This window comes from Puma concolor, chromosome B2, assembly GCF_028749965.1.
Source record: "Puma concolor isolate L17-30 chromosome B2, mPumCon1.1.hap2, whole genome shotgun sequence".
Classification (NCBI taxonomy): Eukaryota; Metazoa; Chordata; class Mammalia; order Carnivora; family Felidae; genus Puma; species Puma concolor.
This window is the reverse complement of record NC_141671.1, coordinates 32,196,244-32,204,266: the sequence shown is the minus strand read 5'-3', so window position 1 is coordinate 32,204,266 and position 8,023 is coordinate 32,196,244. Positions and strand designations below refer to the sequence as shown.

The window sequence follows — 8,023 nt, the reverse complement described above, 5'->3', positions numbered from 1 at the left end:
TATATTCCACATATCAATGAAATCATATGGTATCTGTCTTTCTCTGACTGACTTACTTCACTTTGCATAATACATTCTATCTCCATCCATGTTGTTGCAAAATGGCAAGATTTCATTCTTTCTTTTGGCAGAGTAATATTGCTTTGTGTGTGTGTGTGTGTACACATATATATACATATATATGTCACATCTTCTTTATCCTTTCATTAGTCAATGGACATATGGGCTCTTTCCATAGTTTAGCTATTGTAGATAATGCTGCTATAGACATCAGAGTGCATGTATCCCTGTGAATCTGTATTTTTGTATCCTTTGGGTAAATACCTAGTAGTGCAATTGTTGGATTGTAAGGTAGTTTTTTTTTTAGTTTTCTGAGGAACCTCCATATGTTCTCCAGAGTGGCTGCACCAGTTTCTTTGTAATTGTGAATGGAATAGTTTTAATCTCACTTCAGACTGTTCATTGTTAACATATGGTAACATGATTGATTTTTGTATTTTACTTTTTTTAATCCTGTACCTTACTGAATTCATTAATTTGTTCTAGTTCTAGCAGACTTTTGTGGGCACTTGTATGATATGCTACAGGAATGATGAGTCAACTGGGAATAAAAGGAGATTTGTTGGGGTGCCTATGTGGCTCAGTCAGTTAAGCATCCAACTCTTGATCTCAGCTCAGGTCTTGACCTCAGGGTCATGAGTTCAATCCCCATGTTGGAGGTGGAGGCTACTTTAAAAAAAAAAAAGGAGATTTGCTTCTTTTTTAAAATTTTAATTCTTTTTTTTAACCTGACTGCATAGAATCTCCATTACAATGCTGAATAGAAATAGCAAAAACAGACGTGTTTGTCTTGATCCCTACTATGGTATAAAAAATTCATTTATTTGCTATTAAGTATTTTGTTTGTTGTAAATTTTTCATAAATACACTTTATCAGGTTGAAAACCGCTCTTCTAAATTTGATTTTTTGAAATCACAAATAGGTATTAGATTTTATCAAATGCTTTTTCTGTGCTTATTGAGGTGATTATGCCATTTTACTGGTTGTTTTATTAGTATAACTTGCTACATTAATTGATTCTCACACATTAAGCTGATCTTGCATTCTGGGCACAAACCCCATTTGGCAGTGGTCTATAATCTTTTTTGTATGTGTTGTTACACTGTTAATTTTTATTGAGAGTTTTGCACTTCTATTCATGAAGGATATTTGTGTGTCTTTGTCTGGCTTTGGTATCAAGGTAATACTAACTTTTAGAATGAGTTGAGAAATATCTTACCCACTTTTATTTTCTACAAGGTTGTGTTAAATATTGCTATTATTTACTTTTTAAATTTTTGATAAAATACACCAGTAAAGCCAACTGGGCCTGGGAATTTCTTTGTGGGAAGTTTATAATCAATAATTCAAATATCTTACTTGTTAGAGATCTGTCTAGATTTTCTATTTCTTTTTTTTTTAATTTTTTTTAACGTTTATTTATTTTTGAGACAGAGAGAGACAGAGCATGAATGGGGGAGGGTCAGAGAGAGGGAGACACAGAATCTGAAACAGGCTCCAGGCTCTGAGCTGTCCGCACAGAGCCCGACGCGGGGCTCGAACTCACAGACTGCGAGATCATGACCTGAGCCGAAGTCGGCCACTTAACCGACTGAGCCACCCAGGCGCCCCTAGATTTTCTATTTCTTAAGTCATCTTCAGTAATTTGTATTTTAAAGAATTTGTGCATTTCATCTAAGGCTAATTTAGTGACATAGGGATTTTCACAGAAATCCCATTTTAGCCTTCTAATTTCTAAGAGCTCAATAATGATGTCCTCTCCTGCAAAACCCTCTTTTGTGTGTGTGTGTGTGTGTGTGTGTGTGTGTTGATTGTTGTGGCTTTATTTATTTACTTCTTTATTTTTGCCTTTTTCTTTAAAATTTTTTATTTAAATTCCAGTTTGTACACCTTTGGTATAATGTTAGTTTTAGGTGTACAATTTAGTGATTCAACACTGATGTAAAATACTCAGTGCTCATCAAAACAAGTGCCTGGGGGCACCTGGGTGGCTCAGTTGGTTCGGTATCTGACTTCGGCTCAGGTCATGATCTTCTGGTTTGTGAGTTTGAGCCCCGCATTGGGCTCTGCGCTGACAGTGCAGACTCTGGAGCCTGCTTCAGATTCCGTGTCTCCCCTGTTCATGCTCTCTCTCTCTCAAAAATAATAAATAAACATTAAAAAATGGAAGTGCCTGTGTTTCTTATTGAGCAGTAAACTATGCTGACTTTTCTAAGAAGGAACATTTATTTAACTGAGGTTAATATTAGACAGAGTTTTTTTCATTGATTTCTAATATAATTTTATTATTTTCTTACTTTCAATTGCTTCAAGCTCAGTTTACTCTTCACTTTTTAGTCTCTTCAAGAAGCTTAGTTTATTGGTTTAAGATAATTCTCCTTTTCTATATCAGACATTTAAAACTCTAAATTTCCCTCCAGGCACTGCTGTTAGCCACATCCAATAAGTTTTTGTATGTAGTGTTTTCATTTTCCTTCAATTCAAAATATCTTCTAAACTCTCTTTTCATTTCCTTTTTCTTCCATAGATTATTTATAAATATATTGTTTAATATCAAGGTTTTCTTTAGTTCTAAAATTTGCTCCTGTTTTGCTTATTTCCAACACAATTCCATTGTAATCAGAGAATATCCTTTTATGGACATTCTTTTATTAATCATTTTAAATACTTTTCCCTAAATGAGTGTTTCTCAATTTGCTATGTGCCTTTTTCGATTCCCTTTGCGAATTTCCAGAATGCAAAAGTTCCAATTTGAGAACTTTTCCAGTCTTATTGCTGCGCTGGGGGAAAGGATTTATGAAGCCATTCGTTCAGCCATTCCAGAGGTCCTTTGTTTCATGTTATTTTTGACATTTTCCTCCAAATATAGTAAGTTTCTTATACATTTCTCCCAATTAGTTTCATATATCAATAACCATATCCAAAGTAACTATAGACATATCTGACCATCTAATTTATTTTCTTATATATCTCCTTTTATGTTGGCTCTCTTGAAGCTACTGAAACACCTGTGAAAAGTCCATCATCTTCATTTGTTCTTTTCCTTAATCACTTTGTTCAATAAAGAAATTGCACTATTCCTTTGTGCTAAAACTGTATTTAATTTCATCTCTTCTCTTGGGTGGTCTAGAAAAGTGATTGCCACATCTGTTCTGTGAAGGCTATATTGTAAATATTTTAGGGTTCATGGGCTATATGGTCTTCTCACAATTACTCAATGGTGCCTTGTAGCACAAAGAAGCCATAGACAATACATAATGAATTAGTATGGCTGTCTTCCAATAAAACTGTGTTTACAAAAAACAGTTTGGTGGGCTGATTCTTGGCCTAGAAAATGTCACTTTTTAACACTCTGATAATTGCCCATTTTGGGGAGTTTTTATTTATTTTGATTTATGCCAGAAAAAAAAGGTGAACGATTATTTTGAAAATGAATAGTTTTTAATAGAATGTCAATAATAGATTCAATGAATGCTCTCTTCTCAAATCAATTCCTTAAGATCTACAGTCTGTTTAGGACATATGATATGCTTTGCAAATGATCATAAAGGCAACAGTTTTAGCAAATGTTTCTCTGCTTATTATGGATGTCCATATTTGTAGTCAGTTTTATCTGTTTTGTCATGTCTATTACCTAATCTCTAAACCAAACCACACATTTTCTTGTTTACAGTACTTCATTTTCATTTTTAGGCAGTACTTTCTGCATTGAGAAGTGTAATTAACTTAGACTTTGATAAAAAGTGACTCCTACATCTCCATGGTTAGCAGAACTGCTTGGTATTCCTCACCCCTGCAAATGATAATATGAATATATCTGGTTCTGTGGCTCTCCTGGGCAACTCTCTTCAAAATAGTAACTCCGAGAGCCAGGAAGTTCCTTCTCTTCTGTATTCTCCATTTTTAGGACTTCTACTCTTAGTTTTATAACCTGGGGAAGAAGTGTTATAGTGAAATTGAGAATGAAAAATAATATCATATGAGCTATTTTGTTGTCAAGCCCAGAAATGGTGTGGTTCCTTCTGTGCACATTTTTATTGGCCATAACTCAGTCACATGAACTCACTTAAATGCAATGGAGTGGGGAGTAGAGACATGTAATTTCACTGCCTGTTCAAGAAGAGGATAACTATCTTGGGAACATCTCTAGTCTATACCACATAAAGTACAAGTTAGAGGAATTCATTCTTACGGGAATATTTAACAAGAAGAGCAGTAGAAATTTTGGGTCAAGCAAAAGTTACCAAATAAATTTGAAACATTAACAAAATAAGGATTAGAGGGAAGAAATTACCTCTTGTGCCAATAAATTCGAATATTAGTTCTAATAATGAATATTTATGTTTTTTTCAGACTGGAGGAAAGAATTTTTCCAGGCTGGTGAGTCATTCCCTGATGGTCTGGTCTAGGAGGGACTCTACTCATTATGCTCCAGCTCAGTCCCAGAAGTTGGAGGGCAAATGAAAAACTCCAATGAGAATATATACACCTTCCACAGCTACAAGATATCTCAGGCTAACACAGCTATCTCTGCTTCCAGGATCATTCTACCCTTTCCAAGAATATTCTGGCTTTCAGAGAATATTATTGTCTTTGCAGTGAATGTTATTCTGGATCCAGCCACAGCCCATGCTGCCCTCGTCTTGTCTGAAGGCAACAAATGTGTAACCTGTGGAGAGGAATCTCAAGATCTACCTAAAGATCCACAGAGATTGAATTCCCTTCCCTGTGTTCTGGGTCACTCAGTATTCACCTCAGGGAGGTGGTACTGGGAAGTAGATGTCACAGACAGTGGAGCCTGGGACCTGGGAATATGCAGGTCTAATGTAATGAGGCAGGGGAAGATTTGTGTGAAACCTGAGAACGGTTTCTGGGCCATCAGGTCTTACAAGGATGAGTACTGGGTACTCACTTCTCCAGAAGTGCAGCTTACTCTAAAAGAGCACCCTACCAGAGTGTGTATTTTCTTAGACTATGAAGGTGGATGTATCTCATTCTACAATATGATGGATAAATCCCACATTTACACCTTCTCTCAAGGTCCTTTTAATGTGTCTCTAAGGCCTTTTTTCAGGCTTTGGCTTGGTCATTCAAAAAGTTTGACCATCTGTCCAGTGCCCAATGCATAATCCTTACTGTGGTCCCTCTCCTGTATTAGGAGCATCCTACGACCTGCAGGTCAGTGTAGACTGAAGCATGAGGTCATGACATGAATTCTCCTATACCAAAAGCAAATTATTTTTTTTAATCTTCTTTCTGGTTCTCCCTAACATTTTATCTCCTTCATAAATGACTCCCCAAAGGCATGGGACGGCGTGTTAAAGTATGTTACTTATGCTATGTTTAAAGAAAAAAAAATATATATATATACACATATACATACATTCATATAATATAATCATATTCATATAGATATATATGTATATACCATATATATACACACTCATATAATCACATTATTAAACACATTATATACTTATTATATAATCACATTATTACCATTATTACTATAAATATACACAAGGAACTAGTCTGTGTGATTGCCCATACAATGTTGAAATTTCTTTCATATCTGACAAAGGCAGGGATAGGAGAATAGCCTTTTATTTTACACTCTTTTGTACCTTTTGGTTTTGTACTATGTTTATAAAGTGATATGCAAAAAAATAAAGTTAGTTTCAAATACATGAATAATTGAAGTGTTCTCATTTGTCTAATCAGTAAGACATTCACAGGGAAGCAAATATTTTCTAGTTTTTCCTTCAACTTATCCTTCTTTTTGCATGAACTTCATCCTTATACTTTTTATCCTCTTCATTCCCTTATGAGAGATTGATTCATTCTTGCCTTTACTTACCACCATTTATATTTTTTAGAGGTCATTTTCTTAACTTATATGCAGTAAAACTGACTTTTTATAGACTCATGTGGCCACACTACATTCAGGAGATAAGATAATGACATAAGTTCCATTATCTCAGTAAGTGCTTTTATGTTGTCTTTTTGTAGTCAAACCTTTCATAAATACCCAACCTGGAAAAAATTAATCAGGTTTCTGTCCCTATACTTTTGTATTTTCCAGGATGTCACAAAAATAAAATCATATAGTATGTTATCTTTTGAGATTGGCTTTTCATTCAGAATGAGGCTTTTGGTTATTCATCCATATTAATAGGCATTAGTACTTCATTCCTAATATTTGCTGAGGTAGTATTCCATTGAATAAATGCATCACAATCTTTGTTCACCCACTGAATGCCACTTATGCTGTTTCCAGGTTAGGGTTGTTATAAACAAAGCTGCTATAAACACTCATGTATACTTTTTTGTGCAAACATTTTTCACTTTTTTATGGCAAATAGCTAAAAATGGAATTACTAGGTCATCTGGTAAGAGTAGTTTCAACCTTGTATAAAACTGCCAAACTCTTCCCAGAGGAGCTTTACCACTGTGAAGTCCCACTAGAAATGTATGAGAGCTCCAGCTGCTCCACATCATTACCAGCATCTGGTACTTTCATTTTATTTTATTACTTATTCTTATTTATGATAATAATTATATAGTGGTATTTCACTAAGTTTTAACTTCAATTTTTCTAATGGGTAATGATGTGCAACATCTTTTCATGCATTTATTTACCATTTAGGTATCTTCTAGATGAAGTGTCTTCAAATCTATAGTTTATTTTCTAAACATTTCAATAGATATTATTCGGAGAGCAGTTTTAGACTTACCAAAATACTATGCAGAAAATACAAAAAGTTTACATGTACACAGTTTCACCTAGTAATATCTTGAAGTGGTGAATTTGTTACAATTGATGTTACAATTGATATTACAAATGAATGTGACCTTATTTGAAAGTAGTGCCTTCACGGACACTTGGAAAGAACATTAGATACATTATCATTATACAAAACTAATGAAATTTTTATGTTCTACCAACAGGTAATTTAAAAATGAAATTAAATGCAAATTGATGAACCAATTAGGCCCGCTCTTTGAGTTGTACCTTCTATGGGGGTTTTGACAAATGGGTAATGTCATGTATCCATCATTACAGTATCATACAAAATAGTTTTGCACTCCTAAATATGCCCGGTGCTCCACCCATCCACTCTTCCTCTCCTTCTTCTGACTTCTGACAACTCCTGATCTTTTTACCATTCTTATAGTTTTGCCTTTTCCTGAATGTCACATAGTTGAAGTCGTACAGATCTGTCGCTTTTTTAGACTGGCTTCTTTCGCTCAGAAAAAAATGCATGTAAGGTTTCTCCATGTCTTTTTGTGGCCTGATAGCACATTTCTTCTTAGTGCTCAATAACATTTCATCATAAAAATATACCACACTTAGTGTGTGTATCTATCCTCTTGGTGAAGGACATTCTGGATCCTGCCAACTTAAGGCAATTATGAACAAGGCTGATATAACTACTCAAGTGCAGGTCATTTTGTGGACATAAGTTTTCAACTCATTTGGGTAAATATGAGTAGGAGTATGATTGGGAGATCCCAGTGCGAGACTCTCAGCAAAGAATTAGAGCTCCCGTTGCTTCATATCCTTAACAGTATTCAGTTTTGGCTTCCAGCCATTCTGATAGGTGTACCATGGTATCTCACCTGTGTTTTAATTTGGAATTCCATAATGACATATGATGCTGGAGCTTTTTTCATTCGTTTTATTAAAAATGTAACGTCTATATGTAGATTCATTTTTTTGTATATAGGTGTCCAGTTGTTCCAGCACCGTTTGTTGAGAAGACTCTCCTTTCTTCATTGAAATGCCTTTACACCTTTGTCAAAGTTCAGTTGACTATGTATGTGTGGATCTGTTTCTGGAAGTAGCCCATTTGAGAAGCATGTTCATTTCTCATTGTTGAGTTTTAAGACTTCTTTATACATTCTAGATACAAGTCCTTTGTTGCATACATAATTTGCAATTATTTTTTCATCAGCCTGAAG

At 34.7% G+C, this 8,023-nt stretch overlaps 1 long non-coding RNA gene and 1 pseudogene across 2 annotated transcripts in view; one reads left to right on the top strand and one right to left on the bottom strand.

Moving 5' to 3' along the window:
• Window positions 1-2,712: 2,712 nt before the first annotated feature.
• Window positions 2,713-8,023, bottom strand: part of LOC147580866 (uncharacterized) — a 278,927-nt gene continuing 273,616 nt past the window's right edge. The window contains exon 5 of one of the 2 annotated variants that reach the window (XR_015251137.1): window positions 2,713-3,992. This is a non-coding gene — a long non-coding RNA (uncharacterized LOC147580866). The remainder of the gene's footprint in view (window positions 3,993-8,023) is intronic. The other variant, XR_015251136.1, reaches the window with a different exon arrangement.
• On the top strand, window positions 4,438-5,509 carry LOC147580871 (butyrophilin subfamily 1 member A1 pseudogene; annotated as a pseudogene).